The following is a 21,958-nucleotide window of genomic DNA, read 5'->3' as shown; positions in this document are numbered from 1 at the left end:
CTGTGTGACTTATTTCACCTAGCTTCCGATTTGACAATAAATTTCATATTAAAAAAATAAAAATAAATTAAAAAATAAAAAAAACACTTTGATGCAAAACATAAAATGTTACATAAGAAAACCAAAAAATTAAAATGTAGAGATATTTCTGGAGGTCAAATGGCTACTTATTGCCAGAATTCAAGACAAACATGAGTAATCAGATAATGATTCACAGATATCCCTACCCTAATTCAATGATAAGAGGGAAAGAAATTAAACTCGGTTATTACTTGCAAAATAAATTCATATCTCATATGCATTTATATCTGTGAAGATAGACATATTCTTTGTATTCTCTCTACATATTCCCTACACTCTTCTAGAAAAATTATGTGAATATTCAGAAGGAATTGAATATAATTGTTTATGGTAGCTGTAGGTAATCACTAAAGTTGTGTTTCATACAACCCAAGATTGCAATGACATTGAAAATTAAGCACCTAATTTTCATTCACTTGTTTGTGGTTTGGTTTTGTTAGGGTTGATCAAGTCTAGGCCTTTATGGACTTGACTCCAGACTACATACAGATGCAGCTCAGATCCTGGTATATGATCTTGCATAGCAGAGATAGCAATTGGCAGAAATGTGTTTCTTAGTGCCTGGTCTCTGAACTCATAACCTATCACATTCCCACACACGTTATAGTGTGAAGACAAGTCACGTGGGCAAACTTATCATTTGTTGTCTGTAGACTATATTCTTTTCACAGTGGTCGGAGGGAAGAAATGTAGATTCACTGAAAATAACCTGATCTGCCATTATAGCCATAGGAATTTTTTTTAATAATGCTTCATGAGATAGATAAGTTTGTAAACGAAAATGTTTGGAAATAGATTAAAAATTTAGTACTCTCTTTACTTCCCATTTGGTTTTTTTTGTCTTCTGTGCCAAATATCCTTGTAAATCAGTTTTATACAGTGACAGACATGATAGTATAGATGTTTTCAACATGGTCTTTGATGAAATAAGTTATAAGCAGAAAAGTATAAAGTGAAAGGACACTGGCATTGAAAGTGGTCACTTCATGTAATTTCTAAGTGCACACTCCTAGCCCTGGGACTCAGTTACATAACTGCTCTGGCTGTTTTCTCTGCTGGAATATATGATAAAAACAGTATCTTATTCATATTTACTTGAAGAGTATTTGAACAGTACCTCTTGACACAAGTATTCACAAGATTTCAGCGGTTTTGGCTTGAGAAATTGATGCTTTTGTGTCATCACCTGTGAAATGATGGTCTTAAATGTAGCAACTTCATAGGGCTGTTCTGAGGAATAAATAATAATAAATAATATAATTCCTAAGGATCCTTAAAATACAGCCCAAGCACATGAAGTTCTTGCTGTCTGTGATCTCTTCATATTTTGCTTTTCCCAATGTTCAATAAAAAGGCCATTTTCCATAAAACCAAAGCCCTGTAACTGTCTTCTTCCTTTCACCCAGTGAAACAGCCAGACATCAGAATCAGAAATGCTATCTGGCAACCATTTTGAGCATATACATCAAGGAAATTTGCTTTTAAAAAAGGGGAGAAATTCAACACGCATCATGTGTGGACACTAGAGTAATTTTTTTCTGTGTGTTTCGTGTTTTTTTGAAATCAAGTTGCAATTACTTTCCTTTCCCTTATTGCTCAAGAACCCCAGTCTCCTCACAAAGTGTGTTATTTGGGCATCTGTATAGGCTGTGTCTTTTGGAATTAAAGAATACAAAAGGGATTGACAAGCTGTGACAAGATAGCCTGTTTGAATTCTAGATTTGGGGATCCTACAGGGTCCAGGGTGAAGAAGGGACTGAAATGCCCTATCTCTTCCAATGTTGGAATATCCCATCTACACATATGCATCTGTCACCATAAAGAATGGAGAAAAGTGAGAGATGCCGCTAAATGCATTCTGATGTAGAACACCTCCAATTTTTTCCCCAAGTATATTTCACATTTCTAAATACATACAAAAAACAGTGCAAAAAAATAGTATTTTTACCTATACCCATAAGAAGGCATGTGTCACCACTGTCCTGTCTCTCTAGTGAGTTGCAGATTACAAATGCTGGTGGGATGCACCTGAGGCACAACTAATCAGCAATCCCATCACAGAGAAATTGGTATCTTTAGTCCAACAACTCAGGGTAACAAAGAAGAATGAATAGGCAATATATTAGAGATCTACAATATTCAAATTCTTGCCTGTGGAGGAGTAACTCAGAGCATATGCATATGCATAATTGGGTTTGTACCATTTTTATTGACATCACATAGCATCATGACGAGGAACATCTCGTCTGGATTTGTAATCAATTTTAGAGTATAATTTTTCAACATTTGCCCTGGCTTTAAAAATAGATGCTTAAAATAAATCCATTTTGTGTCATAAAGTCCAAACATAATTCCTCAAAAATTTACTTTGATAAATGAAAGCAGTTTGATTTTTCATAAAAGGTAAGATGAGATGCCTTCTGTAAAATGCTAAATTAAGCTTATCTATAAATAATAAAAGATTTTTTATTAAATTGAACAATACTTGCCCAAGAAAGATATTCAATACTGAAAAACACTCCTGGTTCATGAATTATGTACCATGTCCTAAAGGACATGAGTCAGTAACGATAAATAGCTATTGTGCTAAAAAATAATTAAAATAACTACATATTATTGAGACCTTGGAACAGTCATATTGAGTTTAAGTGTTTTATACGCATTATATTTTACCTATTTTAATTCCCACTTTAGATTAGCAACCAGATAGCTAGACAGGAATCAACTGTTTATATTTTTAATGTTGTATTTTAGTTATTATTGCTTCTAGTAATTATTTTATTTTATTTTATTATTTTATTTTATTATTTTATTTTATTTATTTTTTATAATACTTTTTAAAATTTAAATCCAAGTTAGTTAACATATAGTTAATAATGATTTTAGAAATAGAATTGAGGGATTCAACATTTATATATAGCACTAGTGCTCATACCAACAAGTGCCCTCCTTAATGCCCATTGCCCATCCCCACACCCAACGCCCCTCCAAAAACCCTCAATTTGTTCTCTGCATTTAAGAGTCTCTTATGGTTCAGTCCCTTACTGTTTTTTAGCTTGTTTTTGTTTCCCTTCCCTCTATGTTCATATGTTTTCTTCCTTAAACTTCACATATGAGTGAAAGCCTGTGATATTTGTCTTTCTGTGACTGACTTATTTTGCTAAGCATAATACACTCTACTTCCATCTACATTGTTGCAAATGCAAAGGTTTCATTCTTTTTGATCACCAAATAATATGAATATTCTATATACATACATATATATGGCACATCTTCATTCATCAGTCGATGGTCATTTGGGCTCTTTTCCATACTTTGGCTATTGTGGATTAACCTTTGTTTGCCTATAATTGCTCATAATGTTCTCTTATTATTGTTTGTATTTCTGTGGCGTTGGTGGTAATATCTTCTCTTCCATTTGTGATTTTATTTGGGTTCTTTCCGTGCTTCTTTTTGACCAGTCTGGCTATGGGGTTATCGATTTTGTTAATTCTTTCAAAGAACAAGTTCGTGCTTTCCTTGATCTGTTCTTTTAGTTTTTATTTCAATATCATGGATTTCTGCTCTAATCTTTTTTATTTCCCTTCTTCTGCTGCCTTTGGAGTTTATTTGCTGTTCTCTATCCAGCCTTTTTAGGTGTAACTTTAGGTTGCATATTTAAGACCTTTCTTCCTCCTTCAGGAAGGCCTGGATTCTTATGTACTTCCTTCTTATAACCTTTGCTGCATCGCAGAGGTTTTGGAATATCTTGTTTTCATTTCATTGTCTTCCATGTATTTTTAGTTTCCTCTTTAATTTCATGGATAACCCACCCATATTTTAGTAGGATGTTCTTTAATCTCCAAGTATGTATGGTCTTTCCAAAGTTTTTCTTATTGTGGATTTCAAGCTTCATAGTGTTGTGGTCTGAAATTGTGCACAGTATGGTCTCAACCTTTTTGTACTTGTTAAGGGCTTATTTGGGACCCAGTATGTGATGTATTCTGGAGAATGTTCCACGTACACTCGAGAAGAATGTGTATTCTGCTACTTTAGGATGATGTGTTCTGAATGTATCTGTTAAGCCCATCCGGTCCAGCGTGTCATTCAAAGCCAGTGTTTCCTTGTTGATTTTCTGTTTACATGATTCATTACTATAAGATGTGGGTGTTGAAGTCCCCTACTCTTATGGTATTATCGCCAATGAAATTTATGTTTGTAATTAATTGATTTATATATTTGGGTGCTCCCACATTGTGGGAATATGCATTTACAACTGTTAGATCCTCTTGATGGATAGATCCCTTAATAATGATTTAATGCCCTTCATCTCTTGTTACAGTCTTTATTTTTAAATCTAGTTTGTCTGATATAAGTCAGCTACTCCAGGCTTCTTTTGATGTCCATAAGCATAATAGATGGTTCTCCATCCCCTTATTTTAATCTGTAGATGACTTTAGGTCTAAAATGAGTCTCTTGTAACAAGCATATGCCTTGTTTTCTTATCCATTCTGATACCCTATGTCTTGTGATTGGAGCATTTAGTCCTTTTCCACTTAGAGTGAGTACTGAAAGATATGAATTTAGTACCATTGTGTTCCTTCTAGAGTTGATGTTGCTGGTGATGTTCTCTGGTCCTTTCTAGTCTTTGTTGCTTTTGGTCTTTTTTCTTTTGTTTTGTCTTTTCTCCACTAAAAGTGTTCCATTAATATTTCATTCAGGGCTAGTTCATTTGTCATGAACTCTTTTATTTTTTGTGTCTCTGGGAAACTCTTTATCACTCCTTCTATTCTGAATGACAGTCTTGCTGGATAAAGAAGTCTTGACTGCATATTTTTCTCAGTCAGCGCGTTGACTATATCCTGTCACTCCTTCTGGCCTGCAAAGTTTATGTGGATACGTCAGCTGCGAACTTGATGTGTCTTCCCTTATAGGGTAAGGACTTTTTTCCTTTGATGCTTTCACAATTTGTTCCTTGTTGGTGTATTTGGTGAATTTTACTAACATACGCTTTGGTGATGGTCAGTTTTTGTGGAATCTAATGGGAGGTCTCTGTGCTTCCTGGATTTTGACATCTGTGTCCTCCCAGATTAGCAAAGTGGTCTGGTATTTTGCTCATCTAAACTTTCTGCCCTTTTCTCTCTCTCTTCATCTTTTGGAACTCCTCTCTTTTGGATGTTATTCCTTTCTACTAAGACACTGAGCTCTCTAAGTCTTGTATCCTGCTCCTTGCCTTTTTTCACTCTTTCTTCTGCTTCATTATTCTCCATAACTTTATCTTCTATGTCACTGATTCGCTTCACTGCCTTATGCAGCCTTGCCATCATGGCATGCATTCATTTTGAATCTCGGTTGTAGCATTTTTACTCTCAGCCTGACTAGGTTTTATTTCTATCTCTCCAGAAAGGATTCTCAGGTGTCTTCTATGCTTTTTCAAGCCCAGCTAGTATTCACATTATCATGGTTCTTAATTCTAGTTCAGACATCTTACTTTTGTGTGTGTTGACAAAGTCTGTGGCTGTCATATCTTCCTGTTCTCGCTTTTGGGGTTAAGTCCTTTGTTTTGCCATTTTGAAGGAAGAAAAAAATTAAGAAAATAAAAAATTAAAATTAAATTTGGAAAGAAAACAAAAAGTCAAATGAAGGAAGCTAGATCCTAGGTGTGTTTTGATCTGCATGTTGAAAAAAATCTCAGTAGAATAGAGAGGAAAAGGAAAGGAAAGGAGAAAAAGTAAGAAAAAATTTTAGAAATAAAAACAATATATAATAAAGTAGAATAAAATGAAATACAAAATGATATAAAATAGGAACGTTAAAAATAAAAAACAAATTAAAAATAACTAGTCTTTTCTGTATCCCAGAAAAAGAAAGAAAATAAAGGGGAAACAAATTTAAGCTATAACAGAAGCAACGAAAATGAGCAAATAAGTGAACCAGCAAACAGAATGAAACCCGAATAAGTGACATCCAGTTTCCCCTAGAACTGAAACGATGAAGCCTCCTCTATTTCATGCACTAAGCAGGTGGAGTGACTTGTGCTGGTGTTCGGGGGGTGTGCTTGGAGGGCACAGTTGGACAGGGCTTGGTGTAATGGCTCCATTCTCCACCAGGAGGCAGTGCTTAGGTTAAGGGGGTGGATCAGTGTGGAACCCATGTGCATGTGTGACAGAAGAGGAAATGGCTTCACCCAGTGTCCTAGTCTTTGCAACAGGGACTTGCGCTCTCACTGCCCCACTAGCAAGCACCCCTCCTTGGCTGCAGACCTCCGCCCACTCTACACCTCTAAGCTGTCCATGTCTAAGCTGTCCACCTTCCAGGTGAAACCTCTCTCCAGAGTTTTATCTCAGATAGGGTTGTGTTTCAGAACCCCACATTTCAGAGACTCCTATTTGGATCTGCACTGACTCTCTGGGGGAGGTGTTGCTGAGCAATGGCCAGGTGCCGGCTTGCCTCAGAAAATGTTCATGTGATTGCACAGTGCCAGAGGTTCAGATCATGGGAAATAACAACACACAGCTAGTTCCAGGTTTTTGTTGCACTCTGGCATCTTTCTCCCAGTACTAGCAAATATAGCTGCTCTCTGGGGTCCCCTGGGACCTTGGCCCCCTGTGAAGCTACATGGCCACTACCAACTGCACTCCAAGCAGGGGAACAGCTTCTCTCTGTAAAGCACATAGACCGTTCAGACAGCACTGCCGCTCCTGGGGAGTTGCCCCGCTTCCTCACCAGAGCACCACCAGGCTCTGAGCTCTGAAACGACAGACTCTGCTCTACTGTTTATAGAAACCTGGCAGTACTGACTACCTCTTCTTTCCCCTTGTCAGTGACTCTGGGGGACAGATTTCTTGTTCAGTCCCCTACAAGTATTTTCACTCTTTCTGTCTCTTTTTCTCCAGCTACTTTCAGGGGGGAATGCTTTTCTTGCAGGATCCCAATGTACAACATTCTCCCCCTTTTGTTTTTCTCTGTGTTCCCTCCGTGAAAATGGCTCCCTAGCCTCTTCTACTTTTCTCCCCTCAGTTCACCTCTCTGCACCGCCGAAATGCCGACTTTGTGCCTCAAGTTATGCAGATTGTTAAGTTAATCCTAAAATCAATGCCCTAGGTGTCCTAAAAGGTTTGGTGCTGATTTGGCTGCATTTCAGGGTTGAGACAAACTCAGCCTCTCCCTGCCATTCCAACACCTTAACTCCTCCCCACCATGGAGTAACTTAAAAACAATTTTTTTAATGTTTATTTATTTTTAAGACAGAGAGAGACAGAGCATAAACGGGGGAGGGGTAGACAGAGAGAGAGACACAGAATCAGAAGCAGGCTCCAGGCTCTGAGCCATCAGCCCAGAGCCCGATGCGGGACTCTAACTCACAGACCGCGAGATCATGACATGAGCTGAAGTCAGACGCTTAATCGACTGAGCCACCCAGGCGCCCCTGAAGTAACTTTTAAAAGGTGACACTTTGAAAGTTTGAGAGCCAGTAGTAATTATAGTGTTGATGGACTGCAGACCTCATTGACTGAAGTATGAAATTACATTTATGTGATTCCTTACTATTACTCTAGAACTAAAGCTACTCTCACTGCCTTTGATATCATAGATCCTTCTAGAAGTTTGCACCAAGTGTGTTCTTCCATGGATGATTTACACATTTATTTCTCATTTTATACTTTCATATTTTTGCCATGAAATCGATTTCCATTTTCAGATGTTAAATAATACTTTTTAAAAATATGGGTTTTGTTCTTGTTGTTGTTGTTTTGTTTGTTGTCACCAGTGTTCATGCTTTGGATAAGTTTAGTGTGTCAAATAATGTTTTGCCACATATAAAATAGTCCTTTTAAAATTCAACAAATCTCAGAATTCCACAATTTTCAACATAAAATATCACTTGATAGCATTATATTACCCTTTAGTAAAGAAATCTAAATCCCCTAAGAAAAGTCACTTGTTACAGGAAATTCCTATATGTGCTAAAACTAGTATTTCCTAATCTTACAGCACTCTATTTTTAACCAATAATGGATTTTCAATCGTCACAAAAAATGGTGCAACAGTATTTCTCTAATACAGCCTTTAATTTTAATCTGGCTATTCTAATAGTGTTGCAAGGTGTCCCTGGAATCTGACCTTACAGTAATGAGGTCACTATTAGTCTTGAATTCTTTTCTTCTTCACTTATGTATTGTTTACACTTTCCCAACCATCACTACAGTGTCAAACATTGTGTCACTGTAAAACCCAGTTATTCTGTCACGAAATACTTATTTAAGCTCTAAGGGAAGTGGAGCGAGATTTTACATTGTTCCACTTCAAATGAGCAGTATCCCTCACCCTGCACCCCACCCGGTGTCACTGTACTAGCAATGTCGTCAGCACATGACACACACTCTTGATCAAGACCTTCAGGGCAGTTCCATTCAGCACTGTGCCTGACACTACTCAGCTGCAGAGACGGACAACCCAAGACTAACCTGGGCAGAACTCAGTCAGCTTAAGGAATCACAAAGACGGCGAGTGAAACCTGAGAGCATTAATACATCCATTTCAATAACTGAGCAGGAAATGGCCCATGCGGAATTCAATCTTCAAGTTGCTTCTCAGGAGCTTCAAGGGACTGACAAGAACTATCTCTGCAAAGGTAAACCATTTAATACAGCCAGGTATATCTGTTCCCGGATGTGAAGTTGGGGTGCAGGGGTGTAGGGAATGAGTAGGAAATGATCTCACGTAGTTTTCATTTGTGAGGATCAGAACTGGAAGTCGGAATATGTTAGTGTCCTTGAAGTCTGGGACTCACTTTGTTCCGGTGTTACAATCCGTAGTGTTTGCCAACCTGTCATGGAATAGTATGCTGACTGCCAATGCAGTGGTATATTCTAAGAGAAGATTACAATGATAGATATGGGTTTGGGGTCCAAGGGTTTACATTTGATTCCCTGCAGGTTGTTGCTTGTCTTGTTTGTAAATTTCTAAATGATCATTTCCATGCATCTTTTATCAGTGTTTTCATTTCTCTTGTGTCCAGGGAGGTACATTGCTGAGATTCTGGGAATCATCTGCCTTGTCTTGATGTCCACTGTGGTAAAAATGAACGTTATTCCCTGTAAGTCAGCGTTTGAATGACTAATAGGGAGTTTTTCACGTTAATGTCATCAGTTCCTTGAAATATTATATAACATATGGAATTTCATTATCTCATTTTAATGCATGCATACTCTAAATGTGGAATAGTTATTCTGAATTTATCTAAAATAGAAACAACACATAATATTTAAGGGAGTATTAAACACTTTTCAGAATTTGTATAACTCAAAGGCAAGTTATGAGAGACTTTATGGATAGATAGAAATGAATTCTTGAGATTGGTTAAACCAAATACTGTAAGTGATGGTGAAGTTTGGTTCATTAAGCTTTTGAATTATTTCCCCCCCCCTCATGTTCATTACTTTATGAAATGTTTACTGGTAAAATCAACTTTATTGCAGAGATTTCTAATTCTAAATAATACACCAAATTTCAAACTAAGAAACTCAACTTATTGTGATCACTTAATTTAATGTTATGTTTCTTGAAGATTACTTTAATGTTCAAGCTACTGAAGGACCAGAGCAGAACAAAACATCCCTGGAAACAACGATCCAGAAAGGTACAACATCCCTCGAAAAATTCTGTTATTAGTCTACTGTCTTTTTTAGCTCTATCTCCAAGTAGGCAAAGATGATAACAGATTCTTTTGGAAAATGTGAATTAGAAAATTGCTTAATGAACTTTCAGAAATAATGATTCTAGGAGACTATTACTTCTTAGGCAACAATATGAAGAAATGCTCATTTAAAATCACTGCACCCGTTGTTAACAATTGCCTCACATTTTCTCCTCCTATAACATGATAAAAAGTAAATCATTCCATAAAGATGGTTGGGTTAAGTGATTCTCAGGACATGTAGAGGTGGACATTTTTGTGATTGCTTTATATGGACACATAAATTAGGGGATGAAAGTCTGACTCTTCTCTGAGTGTGTGTGTGTGTGTGTGTGTGCGCTTTGCTTTAATTTTACCAGCTTTTGAGGGTCTATGAATATGTTATGTACACGTATGTGTAGACATATACAGTATGTAAAGTTTCGTTTTGTAATAGTCAAAGCTTTTTGGAAAATATCTCGTAATCTCTTTCCAGCATGTCTCTGTTGTCATTGTCGGAAAGAGTGGTTTACGTATTCCAACAATTGCTATTACATTAGCACTGAGAGAAAATCGTGGAATGAGAGTTTGACTTCCTGTGCTTCTAAGAACTCTAACCTGCTCTACTATGATGATGAAAAGGACAAGGTAAATTTTTAGATGTTTCCAGATTCTATTAAAAGCTTGTGAGTTAAAATTATGCTTGTAGAGTTCATCCAGAGTTATATATGTATTTGTAGTTTATTTATTTTAAAGTCTTTAATACTCCACATGTTGACTCTATGACACATTATTTATATGCTTCTACCTTGAATGACATTTGATAATTTCCAGTTCTTATTTTTCATAGAAACCTGTGTCTCTAGAAATTCTCTTTTTCCTGAAATAAACTTCACATTTAATTTTACAACACATCGAGGAAACTAGGCGTTTGTGCACATTGATTACAAAATATGTAGAATCACACAAATACCAATCATATCATGGGACAGAAGTTTAGAGTCTTTATCAGGCCTGCCCATTTTCATTTTATGAAATATTTCTGCTTATTTGGGGAATTATATCAATGGAATCATTCAGTGTGCATTTTTATGTGTGTCTGCTTTCTCTGTCAGATGGTATTTGTAGTCCATCTATATTAACACATTTGTCTATAGTTTGTGAAATTTCACTACTCTCTTATATGAATATGACAGTTTAAAAACCATTCTCAGAAATTTAGTGCCTTTTACGTTTGTTTGTGGGTATTATGAATAATTGTGTTATGAAAAGTCTTTTCTATATCTTCATGCACATATCATATTTATAATCCTTTATTATATATAACTACATCTTACAGAGCATATTTATGTAATATAAATGTTATGGTTTTCATAATAAAATAATAACCTATAAATACAACACAATTGTATTTATGTACAATTGTAATACACTTCTGAGTAAGTGTTAGTCTGAAATTGCACAGTCATTGACGTGGAAATTTCAATATATTAAATTTACCTACATTTTTTATTGTATTGTGTAAATATACATTGTACCAACTAGTCTTTTGACCCAAATCTCAGTAGTCTCAGTAAAATTAGTTAATAAGTTCTGATGGTTATACACAGTACCATTTTTCTGTGTGGTAAATCTTAAGACCATTCTCTTTTGTGAGAAAGAGAAGTACTGGGCTGTGTCTCTTGCCCGTTTCTCCAGGACTGTGCCTTTTTTTCACCTCTTAGAAGCCTTTGTCGTATTTTAGATACAAGCTCTTTCTCGAGTTGTTAAGATGAAAATATTTGTGACATGCTTTCACTCTCATAATGGAGGCTTTTAATGATCAGAATTGTATTTATTTATTTATTTATTTATTTTTAATTTTTTTTTTTAACGTTTATTTATTTTTGAGACAGAGAGAGACAGAGCATGAACGGGGGAGGGGCAGAGAGAGAGGGAGACACAGAATCGGAAGCAGGCTCCAGGCTCTGAGCCATCAGCCCAGAGCCCGACGCGGGGCTCGAACTCACGGACCGCGAGATCGTGACCTGGCTGAAGTCGGACGCTTAACCGACTGCGCCACCCAGGCGCCCCTGTATTTATTTATTTTTTAATATAATTTATTGTCAAGTTGGCTAACATACATTGTATAGAGCGTGCCCTTGGTTTTGGGGGTAGATTCCCGTGATTGATTGCTTACATACTACCCCCCAGTGCTCATCCCTGCAAATGCCTTCCTCAATGCCCATCACCCATTTTCCTCTCTCCCCCACCCCACTATCCATCCCTAGTTTTTCCTCTGGATTTAAGAGTCTCTTGTGGGTTGCCTCCCTCCCTCCCTGTTTGTAACTACTTTTCCCCCTTCCCTTCCACCTTGGTCTTCTGTTAAGTTTCTCAACATCCAAGTATGAATGGAAACATATGATATCTGTCCTTCTCTGACTATTTCACTCAGCATAATACCTTAAGCCGCATAGTTTCTTTGTCTGGTCAATCTTCTTTTCTCTTCTTTTTCCCCCACTTCCTTTTTTATTTCCCTTTCTGTCCCTCTGGAATGATCAGAATTTTAATGTTACCATAGTCCTACTTAGCACTTGGTGTGTTACAATCATTACTATGGGCCTATTTCAGAAGTTAGTGATAGTTCATGAGTATTATTTCCTATATGATTTTCCTGGACTCACCTTTTTCTTTATGTCTTCATCTTTTAACTTTTAATTATGTTTATGATCCAGTTAGAATTTATTTTTTGTGATGCTCTATTTCTGATGCTGTGAAATAAAAGTGAAGGTTATATTTTTCTATATCATTACCTCTGTGACGGAGCATCATTTAGAGCAAAGTAGGTCTCGTCTTCATAAATAACTTTTTATACATGAAGTTATAAGTGTATACATATGCTCTAATCTCCTTTATATGAAAAATATGGATATTATATATTTTTATGTAGACAATTATATATTCACAGATCACTGTCTATACAGTCTGCCACAACCCACAGCAGTTGGAGTAAAATGTACAGACTTACTTGCCTTTATGGCCCCTTACTGTGTCCCAATTATACTGTGTCCTGATATTTCTCTACTTACTTTGAGAATCGCATGGAATTTATAATTTTGCTCCAACTGATAATTTTGCTTTAAATATCAAACAATTTAGAAAACACAGTGAAGGAAAGTCCATTATACCTATGAGAGTTTTATTCTTTCTTTTGTTCTCTCTTTGTTCCTGATGATTCAGGATGCCTTCTTTTGCCATTTAGTCTCTTTAGGAGTTCTTTCAGAGTGGGTCTGGTGGTGATACATTTTCTCAGTTTTTCTTTATCGGAGAATGTCTTGATTTCCCCTGCATGCCTGTTGATTTCTCTGGTGTATAGTCAATGGGTTTTATTATTTTTTTTTTATCAAAAAACAATGTTTTGTTTTTGTTTTTTGTTTGTAGAATCACTCAGTTAGTGTCTACAACTTTTCTGTCTTCCAAGCATGCCATTTTTGTATTATGCAGAGACTGCAGAGAAAAAACATTTTGGAGACCAGTGTGTTACCTGTTGGTGTCTGTGGTTTGTTGGCTCTCTGACACCAGTCTATGTGAGGTAGAGGGAAATTCCGGGGAGCTCACCTCCATGTCATTCCTCGGGTCTCCAGGGCTAGGATCTGTCAGCTTTCTCATTACCTTTCTGAATGTTGTGTCATCTTATGTATAATGCCCAGGGACTGTAGCTGCGTTGGTTGGAGGAATAGAGAAAAGTCTATCCACTCTTTCTTTCCAAAACAGGAAGTCTGGTCTGTGGTGGTTTTATTTTGAATGCTCCTAAGATGAATAGCGTTCAGCATCTTTTCCTGTACTTATTGGCGATCTATACATGATGTTTGGTGAACTATCTACCAAAATATTTTGCTAACATTTTTACTTTTTTCACTGTATTTTGAGAAATCTTTATGTCCCCAGGAGGCAAGTCTTTTTTATTAGATGTATGATTTGTAAATGTTTCTTCACAGGTTTATGACTTTCTTTTCTCTTCAAAGGGCAGATGTTATCTTGATGAACTACATTTCATCAATTTCTTCTTTTATGGATTGTGCTTTTGATATTCTGTCTAAAAATATCTCTGCCCAACTGTAGGTCTCGTGCATTTTATAATACACCTTCAACTTTTTTTTCATGAATGTGTGCTTAATTTTGAGCGTTTTAATATAGTCCAAGTATATAATTACTAATAATATATGATACCCCATTGTTTCCACAACATTTATTCAAAAGACTATACTTTTCCAATGAATGACTGCATTTTTTGGAAATATGCATTTCATATTATGTGGGTACAAATTTTGCACTTTCTCATGTGTTTAGTTAATGTCCTTATTTTTTTTTTATTATATGAAATTTATTGGCAAATTGGTTTCCATACAACACCCAGTGCTCATCCCAAAAGGTGCCCTCCTCAATATCCATCACCCACCCTCTCCTCCCTCCCACCCCCCATCAACCCTCAGTGTGTTTTAGTTTTTAACAGTCTCTTATGCTTTGGCTCTCTCCCACTCTAACCTCTTTTTTTTTTTCTTTTTTCCTCCCCCTCCCCCATGGGTTCCTGTTAAGTTTCTCAGGATCCACATAAGAGTGAAACCATATGGTATCTGTCTTTCTCTGTATGGCTTATTTCACTTAGCATCACACTCTCCAGTTCCATCCACGTTGCTACAAAAGGCCATATTTCATTTTTTCTCATTGCCACGTAGTATTCCATTGTGTATATAAACCACAATTTCTTTATCCATTCATCAGTTGATGGACATTTAGGCTCTTTCCACAATTTGGCTATTGTTGAGAGTGCTGCTATGAACATTGGGGTACAAGTGCCCCTATGCATCAGTACTCCTGTATCCCTTGGATAAATTCCTAGCAGTGCTATTGCTGGGTCATAGGGTAGGTCTATTTTTAATTTTCTGAGGAACCTCCACACTGCTTTCCGGAGCGGCTGCACCAATTTGCATTCCCACCAACAGTGCAAGAGGGTTCCCGTTTCTCCACATCCTCTCCAGCATTTATAGTCTCCTGATTTGTTCATTTTGGCCACTCTGACTGGCGTGAGGTGATACCTGAGTGTGGTTTTGATTTGTATTTCCCTGATAAGGAGCGACGCTGAACATCTTTTCATGTGCCTGTTGGCCATCCGGATGTCTTCTTTAGAGAAGTGTCTATTCATGTTTTCTGCCCATTTCTTCCCTGGGTTATTTGTTTTTCGGGTGTGGAGTTAAGTGAGCTCTTTATAGATTTTGGATACTAGCCCTTTGGCCGATATGTCATTTGCAAATATCTTTTTCCATTCCGTTGGTTGCCTTTTAGTTTTGTTGATTGTTTCCTTTGCTGCTCAGAAGCTTTTTATCTTCATAAGGTCCCAGTAATTCACTTTTGCTTTTAATTCCCTTGCCTTTGGGGATGTGTCGAGTAAGAGATTGCTACGGCTGAGGTCAGAGAGGTCTTTTCCTGCTTTCTCCTCTAAGGTTTTGATGGTTTCCTGTCTCACATTCAGGTCCTTTATCCATTTTGAGTTTATTTTTGTGAATGGTGTGAGAAAGTGGTCTAGTTTCAACCTTCTGCATGTTGCTGTCCATTTCTCCCAGCACCATTTGTTAAAGAGGCTGTCTTTTTTCCATTGGATGTTCTTTCCTGCTTTGTCAAAGATTAGTTGGCCATATGTTTGTGGGTCTAGTTCTGGGGTTTCTATTCTATTGCATTCGTCTATGTGTCTGTTTTTGTGCCAATACCATGCTGTCTTGATGATGACAGCTTTGTAGTAGAGGCTAAAGTCTGGGATTGTGATGCCTCCCGCTTTGGTCTTCTTCTTCAAAATTCCTTTGGCTATTCGGGGCCTTTTGTGGTTCCATATGAATTTTAGGATTGCTTGTTCTAGTTTCGAGAAGAATGCTGGTGCAATTTTGATTGGGATTGCATTGAATGTGTAGATAGCTTTGGGTAGTATTGACATTTTGACAATATTTATTTATCCAATCCATGAGCAGGGAATGTCTTTCCATTTCTTTAAATCTTCTTCAATTACCTTCATAAGCTTTCTATAGTTTTCAGCATACAGATCCTTTACATCTTTGGTTAGATTTATTCCTAGGTATTTTATGCTTCTTGGTGCAATTGTGAATGGGATCAGTTTCTTTATTTGTCTTTCTGTTGCTTCATTGTTAGTGTATAAGAATGCAACTGATTTCTGTACATTGATTTTGTATCCTGCAACTTTGCTGAATTCATGTATCAATTCTAGCAGACTTTTGGTGGAGTCTATTGGATTTTCCATGTATAATATCATGTCATCTGCAAAGAGCGAAAGCTTGATTTCATCTTTGCCAATTTTGATGCTTTTGATTTCCTTTTGTTGTCTGATTGCTGATGCTAGAACTTCCAGCACTATGTTAAACAACAGCGGTGAGAGTGGGCATCCCTGTCGTGTTCCTGATCTCAGGGAAAAAGCTCTCAGTTTTTCCCCGTTGAGGATGATGTTAGCTGTGGGCTTTTCATAAATGGCTTTTATGATCTTTAAGTATGTTCCTTCTATCCCAACTTTCTCAAGGGTTTTTATTAAGAAACAGTGCTGGATTTTGTCAAAGGTCTTTTCTGCATCGATTGACAGGATCATATGGTTCTTCTCTTTTTTTTTGTTAATGTGATGTATCACGTTGATTGATTTGCGAATGTTGAACCAGCCCTGCATCCCAGGAATGAATCCCACTTGATCATGGTGAATAATTCTTTCTATATGCCGTTGAATTCGATTTGCTAGTATCTTACTGAGAATTTTTGCATCCATATTCATCCGGGATATTGGCCTGTAGTTCTCTTTTTTTACTGGGTCTCTGTCTGGTTTAGGAATCAAAGTAATACTGGCTTCATAGAATGAGTCTGGAAGTTTTCCTTCCCTTTCTATTTCTTGGAATAGCTTGAGAAGGATAGGTATTATCTCTGCTTTAAACGTCTGGTAGAACTCCCCTGGGAAGCCATCTGGTCCTGGACTCTTATTTGTTGGGAGATTTTTGATAACCGATTCAATTTCCTCGCTGGTTATGGGTCTGTTCAAGCTTTCTATTTCCTCCTGATTGAGTTTTGGAAGAGTGTGGGTGTTCAGCAATTTGTCCATTTCTTCCAGGTTGTCCAATTTGTTGGCATATAATTTTTCATAGTATTCCCTGATAATTGTTTGTATCTCTGAGGGATTGGTTGTAATCATTCCATTTTCATTCATGATTTTATCTATTTGGGTCATCTCCCTTTTCTTTTTGAGAAGCCTGGCTAGAGGTTTGTCAATTTTGTTTATTTTTTCAAAAAACCAACTCTTGGTTTCGTTGATCTGCTCTACAGTTTTTTTAGACTCTATATTGTTTATTTCTGCTATGATCTTTATTATTTCTCTTCTTCTGCTGGGTTTAGGCTGCCTTTGCTGTTCTGCTTCTATTTCCTTTAGGTGTGCTGTTAGATTTTGTATTTGGGATTTTTCTTGTTTCTTGAGATAGGCCTGGATTGCAATGTATTTTCCTCTCAGGACTGCCTTCGCTGCGTCCCAAAGCGTTTGGATTGTTGTATTTTCATTTTCGTTTGTTTCCATATATTTTTTAATTTCTTCTCTAATTGCCTGGTTGACCCACTCATTTGTTAGTAGGGTGTTCTTTAACCTCCATGCTTTTGGGGTTTTCCAGACTTTTTCCTGTGGTTGATTTCAAGCTTCATAGCATTGTGGTCTGAAAGTATGCATGGTATAATTTCAATTCTTGTGAACTTATGAAGGGCTGTTTTGTGACCCAGTATATGATCTATCTTGGAGAATGTTCCATGTGCACTCGAGAAGAAAGTATATTCTGTTGCTTTGGGATGCAGAGTTCTAAATATATCTGTCAAGTCCATCTGATCTAATGTCTCATTCAGGGCCCTTGTTTCTTTATTGACCGTGTGTCTAGATGATCTTTCCATTTCTGTAAGTGGGGTGTTAAAGTCCCCTGCAATTACCACATTCTTATCAATAAGGTTGCTTATGTTTATGAGCAGTTGTTTTATATATTTGGGGGCTCCGGTATTCGGCGCATAGACATTTATAATTGTTAGCTCTTCCTGATGGATAGACCCTGTAACTATTATATAATGTCCTTCTTCATCTCTTGTTACAGCCTTTAATTTAAAGTCTAGTTTGTCTGATAGAAGTATGGCTACTCCAGCTTTCTTTTGGCTTCCAGTAGCATGATAAATAGTTCTCCATCCCCTCACTCTCAATCTAAAGGTGTCCTCAGTCTAAAATGAGTCTCTTGTAGACAGCAAATAGATGGGTCTTGTTTTTTTATCCATTCTGATACCCTATGTCTTTTGGTTGGCGCATTTAATCCATTTACATTCACTGTTATTATAGAAAGATACGGGTTTAGAGTCATTGTGATGTCTGTACGTTTTATGCTTGTAGTGTTGTCTCTGGTACTTTGTCTCACAGGGTCCCCCTTAGGATCTCTTGTAGAACTGGTTTAGTGGTGACAAATTCCTTCAGTTTTTGTTTGTTTGGGAAGACCTTTATCTCTCCTTCTATTCTAAATGACAGACTTGCTGGATAAAGGATTCTCGGCTGCATATTTTTTCTGTCTAGCACACTGAAAATCTCGTGCCAATTCTTTCTGGCCTGCCAAGTTTCAAAAGAGAGATCAGTCACGAGTCTTATAGGTCTCCCTTTATATGTGAGGGCACGTTTACCCCTTGCTGCTTTCAGAATTTTCTCTTTATCCTTGTATTTTGCCAGTTTCACTATGTCGTGCAGAAGATCGATTCAAGTTACGTCTGAAGGGAGTTCTCTGTGCCTCTTGGATTTCAATGCCTTTTTCCTTCCCCAGTTCAGGGAAGTTCTCAGCTATTATTTCTTCAAGTACCCCTTCAGCACCTTTCCCTCTCTCTTCCTCCTCTGGGATACCAATTATGCGTATATTATTTCTTTTCAGCGTATCACTTAGTTCTCTAATTTTCCCCTCATACTCCTGGATTTTTTTATCTCTCTTTTTCTCAGCTTCCTCTTTTTCCATAACTTTATCTTCTAGTTCACCTATTCTCTCCTCTGCCTCTTCAATCTGAGCCGTGGTGGTTTCCATTTTGTTTTGCATTTCATTTAAAGCGTTTTTCAGCTCCTCGTGACTGTTCCTTAGTCCCTTGATCTCTGTAGCAAGAGATTCTCTGCTGTCCTCTATACTGTTTTCAAGCCCAGCGATTAATTTTATGACTATTATTCTAAATTCACTTTCTGTTATATTATTTAAATCCTTTTTGATCAGCTCATTAGCTGTTGTTATTTCCTGGAGATTCTTCTGAGGGGAATTCTTCCGCTTGGTCATTTTGGATAGTCCCTGGCGTGGTGAGGACCTGCAGGGCACTTCCCCTGTGCTGTGGTGTATAACTGGAGTTGGTGGGCGGAGTCGCTGTCAGACCTGATGTCTGCCCCCAGCCCACCGCTGGGGCCACAGTCAGACTGGTGTGTGCCTTCTCTTCCCCTCTCCTAGGGGCGGGATTCACTGTGGGGTGGCGTGGCCCGTTGGGCTACTTGCACACTGCCAGGCTTGTGATGCTGGGGATCTGGCATATTAGCTGGGGTGGGTAGGCAAGGTGCACAGGGGCAAGAGGGGCAGGCTTAGCTCGCTTCTCCTTAGGTGATCCACTTCGGGAGGGGCCCTGTGGCAGCGGGAGGGAGTCAGATCCCCTGCCGGAGGTTTGGCTCCTCCGCAGAAGCACAGAGTTGGGTGTTTGCATGGAGCGAGCAAGTTCCCTGGCAGGAACTGGTTCTCTTTGGGATTTTGGCTGGGGGATGGGCGGGGGAGATGGCGCTGGCGAGCGCCTTTGTTCCCCACCAAACTGAGCTTTGTCGTCCGGAGGCTCAGCAGCTCTCCCTCCCTTTGTCCTCCAGCCTTCCTGCTTTCCGAGCAGAGCTGTTAACTTATGACCTCCCAGACGCTAAGTCGCGCTTGCTGTCGGAACACAGTCCGTCAGGCCCCTCCGCTTTTGCCCACCAGACTCGGGAGCTCTGCTTGGCCAGGGAGCCGCCCCTCTGCCCCGGCTCCCTCCCGCCAGTCCGTGGAGCGCGCACCGCCTCTCTGCCCTTCCTACCCTCTTCCGTGGGCCTCTTGTCTGCGCTTGGCTCCGGCGACTCCATTCTGCTAATCCTCTGGCGGTTTTCTGGGTTATTTAGGCAGGTGTAGGTGGAATCTAAGTGATCAGCAGGACGCGCGGTGAGCCCAGCGTCCTCCTACGCCGCCATCTTCCCCGGGGAGCCTCCTTATTTTTTTTTCATGTCAGCTTTCTACTTTAAAGACCTTCCTTTTATTTTAAATATGTATGTATTTATTTTGATACAGTGGGAATGCAAACAGTGGCAGGGGCAGAAAGAGAGGGAGAGAGTATCCCAAGAGGGGTCCATGGTGTCAGCACAGAGCCTGCCTTGGGGCTCCATTTCATGAGCAATCCTTTCCTGACCTGAGCAGAAGCACAACTGCCTGATCTACCCAGGTGTCCCCCACATTGTCCTTTGTTAAACAGGGAGTTTATACAAGTTCATTTTCAGAGTTATTATATGTGTTCAGGATGTTTGCATGGATATTTCCTGTTCATTTCTATCTTCTAAAGACTTTTATAAAGTTAATTTTTATTTATTTATTTTGTGTGAGAGAGAAAGTGGATGGGAGGGGGACAGAGACGGAGAGAGGGACAGAGAGAAAATTCCAAACACTTTGCCCACTGTCAGCGCTGAGCCGAATGCACGCTCAAACTCACTAACCATGAGATCATGACCTGAGCCAAAATCAAGAGTCGGGTGCTTAACCAATGGAATCACCCAGGTGCCCCTTTCAAAAGGCTTTTTAAAAATAAGAATAAATATTACTTTGTTCCGATGCCTTCTGCATCAGTGAAATCACATTTACATATATTTGCATTTCTTTGTAATATTCTCTTGATAGTTTTTATTGTGGTATAATGTACATACACGTGGATCATATGCTATAAATGCCAACAGACAGCTGAGTTTTCAGTGTCATCATTGTATGGAATGAGAAAATCAATATTACCAGCACTGCAAAATGCCACTATCAAGCACTATCAAGTTCTTTTCTGCATTTTAAAAAGTTTGTGTACATGGAATCATACAGTATGCATATTGTATTTTTGGCATTTTCAGGTGAAGGTAAACTTGTGTGATTCATCCCTATAGCTGCACCAGTTGCAAATTGTCCACATCTCTTTGTTGTTCTGTTGTCGGATTCTACTACAATGTATTCACCGAATCTGTTGCTGATGCTCTTGGATATTTGGGTATTGGTCCATTTGGGGCTACTTTGAGTTACTCTACTATACATACTCCACAATCAACTTTTAGCTAAACGTATGTGTTTCATATTTTAACTACTGGCTCCTCTCTTCTTGCTTCTTGAGAGGGTAGCAACTTAAATCATGCATTGATAACATTCTTCCCTTTAAGTGTAATTGACAAAGGTACAGATTGTCTCCAAACACTACTTTAGTTTCATCCTAAAAGCTTTGATGTATTCTCAGTTTATTGTCGACCAGTACAAGGTAATTTCTATCATCCAGTACAAGATATTTTCAGAGATTTCATCTTTGAACTGTATATTTTTCAGAACTGTATCACTGTCCACGTGTTGGAAATTTCCCAGATTTCTTTCCGTTGTTTCTTCTCATTTCTTTGTCTTCAGAGAAATTACTTTGAATATTTCCAACCTTAAAATTTTTGATCCTTATTTATGATCTAGAACACTTTCTATATATGTCATTTATATCAACCTGGTTGCTAGTGTTTTGACAGGCTTCCATAGTCCTTCTGATTTTGTGACTATCTGTTCTTACTGAAGGAAGAGATTTCAATCTTCAACTATACTCATTGAATTGTTTATTTATCCTTCTAATTCTGTCAGTTTCTATTTCATGTGTTTAAGGGTTCTGATGTTAGGTGATTAATATATATTTATAATTGTTTTATCATCCTCTTATATTGACAGCCTTAACATTTTGAACTGTTTCTTTTAATTTCGGCTAACATTTCTTGTTTTAACAGCTACTTTGTTAGTAGAACAGTCATTTCTACTCACTTCTTTGGTTACTGTTTGTAGGGTCTATTTTTTTGTTATCCTTTTATTTTCACCAATGTATGCCTTTGAATCTACAGTGTGTCAGTTACAGGGAGCATATAGATGGATACTACTCTTT

Source organism: Leopardus geoffroyi, chromosome B4 (assembly GCF_018350155.1).
Source record: "Leopardus geoffroyi isolate Oge1 chromosome B4, O.geoffroyi_Oge1_pat1.0, whole genome shotgun sequence".
Taxonomy (NCBI): domain Eukaryota; kingdom Metazoa; phylum Chordata; class Mammalia; order Carnivora; family Felidae; genus Leopardus; species Leopardus geoffroyi.
This window is presented reverse-complemented; position numbering follows the sequence as displayed.